The following is a 2,094-nucleotide window of genomic DNA, read 5'->3' as shown; positions in this document are numbered from 1 at the left end:
TGCGCGCCCTGGTGGGCACCATGGTGCGCACCAAGGAGCGCTCCGAAGTGTGCTCCAAGGTGCGGCGTGCACGAAGTCGGAGCCCGGTTTGCCCCGGGTGCGCACCTCGCGTGCACCTTCGCCGCGGTGGGCACCATGGCGTGCACGAAGTCGGAGCCCGGTTTGCCCCGGGTGCGCACCTCGCGTGCACCTTCGCCGGGGTGGGCACCTCGGCTGGGTTGCGCGCCCTGGTGCGCACCAAGGAGCGCTCCGAAGTGTGCTCCAAGGTGCGGCGTGCACGAAGTCGGAGCCCGGTTTGCCCCGGGTGCGCACCTCGCGTGCACCTTCGCCAGGGTGGGCACCTCGGTGCGCACACCTTCTCAATGTTTTCTTGCCTTTTCTGGAAATTGGTGAAGGCAGCGCATCAAAGGTGCGCACCTCGGTGTGCTCCGAGGTGCGAACCCGAGAGCGCTCCGAGGTGCCCACGAAGTCGAAAGTCGGGTTAATTGCATTGTTTTCCCCGGGTGCGCTCCGAGGTGCGCAACATCGGCGCGCACCAAGGAGGGCTCCGAAGTGTGCTCCAAGGTGCGCACGATGGCGTGCACCTCTGGTGCGCACGATTCGGAGCTCGGTTTGACCGGGGTGCGCACACCTTGGCTGGGTTGCGCACCTTTTGTGCGCTCCAAGGTGCGCACGAAGTCGGAGCTCGGTTTGCCCCGGGTGCGCACCTTCGCCAGGGTGCGCACCTTGATGCGCACGCCTTGGCTGGGCTGCGCACCTTGGTGGGCGCCATGGTGCGCACCTTTCGTGCGCTCCAAGGTGCGCACGAAGTCGGAGCTCGGTTTGCCCCGGGTGCGCACCTTGGTGGGCGCCATGGTGCACTCCGAGGTGCCCAAGATTGGTGCGCACCAAGGAGCGCTCCGAAGTGCGCTCCAAGGTGCGCGCGAAGTCGAAAGTTGGGTTAATTGTCCGGTTTGCCTCGGGTGCGCACCTTGCGTGCACCTTCGCCAGGGTGGGCGCCTTGGTGCGCACACCTTGGCTGGGCTGCGCACACCTTGGCACCCGCGTTTCCTTCATTTTAAATTTTTTTTTTTTACAATCTCTCAAGTGGGAAATTCTATAATCTCAACTTTTTTTGCCTTTTCAGGAAACTTTTGAATGGAGCGCATCATTGGTGCGCTCCGAAGTGTGCTCCAAAGCTCTCTCCAGCTGCGTGCACCTGCCCCGGCCGCGCACCCGGCCCCGCCCAGCTTCGCTCACCTGTCCCGGGCGTCTGGTGCGGAACCTTAGAGTAAGAAACATCACCGTGCACCTTGGCCAACGTGCGCGACTCGACCGAGCGCGCACTGGCCGAGGTGCACACCGATTTCACCTGGGTGCGCGCGCAGCACCTCGGGCGCACCGGGGTGCGCGCACAACGCCCGGGTTGCACCGTGGCCTGTGTGCTCGGGGCGCCTCGGGTGCGCGCTCGGTGTCGCCCCCGCGCGCGCGGTAGTGCGGGCAGCGCACCCCGGCCCGGCCCGGCCCCGACGAGAACGCAAACGGGCAAAAGGTTTATTCAAATAGCATTGCGACGCCCGGCGAAAAACTAAAAAAGGGTGCAACACCGGGACTTCCCGGGAGGTCACCCATCCCAGTACTACTCCGGCCCAAGCGCGCTTAACTGCGGAGTTCTGATGGGATCCGGTGCACTAACGCTGGTATGATCGCACCCGTTATGAGCTTGTCGCAGTGTGTACTTAGCAAACCGCGACCCACGTGCGAATCCACCCCGGCCACCCACCCCCGTCGAGGTGCACACCCTCCCTCGCGAAGTGCGCCCCGTTCGCCAAGTGTGAGCCCTGCCCGGGTGCGCGCACCTTGCTAGGGCGTCGGGTGTGCACCCGGCCCGGCCTACGTGCGTGCACCTGGAGGGGGCGTCGTGTGCGTGCAGTGTCCCGTCTGCAACGCGGTGCCCACACACCACCTCGGGCGCAACGACCTGCGCTCACATGTGGGCCGAGTGCACCTTGGTGCATGTTCGGGGCGCCTCGGGTGCACGCTCGATCTTGCCCCGGTGCACCAAGGCGCTCGGTTTGCCCCGGGTGCGCACTTGGTGCAAGGTGGGCACCCAAA

The 2,094-nt window shown here is 65.3% G+C and overlaps 1 non-coding gene across 1 annotated transcript; it reads right to left on the bottom strand.

The window, feature by feature from the left end:
• Positions 1–1,574: 1,574 nt before the first annotated feature.
• LOC131866483 (5S ribosomal RNA) lies at positions 1,575–1,693 on the bottom strand. The gene has a single exon (XR_009365089.1). It is a non-coding gene; the product is annotated as a 5S ribosomal RNA (ribosomal RNA).
• Between the last annotated feature and the right edge of the window lie 401 nt (positions 1,694–2,094).

Source organism: Cryptomeria japonica, unplaced genomic scaffold (genome assembly GCF_030272615.1).
Source record: "Cryptomeria japonica unplaced genomic scaffold, Sugi_1.0 HiC_scaffold_148, whole genome shotgun sequence".
In the NCBI taxonomy this organism is placed as follows: domain Eukaryota; kingdom Viridiplantae; phylum Streptophyta; class Pinopsida; order Cupressales; family Cupressaceae; genus Cryptomeria; species Cryptomeria japonica.
Note: the sequence above shows the minus strand (reverse complement) of the source record. Positions and strands in the feature narration are given on the sequence as shown.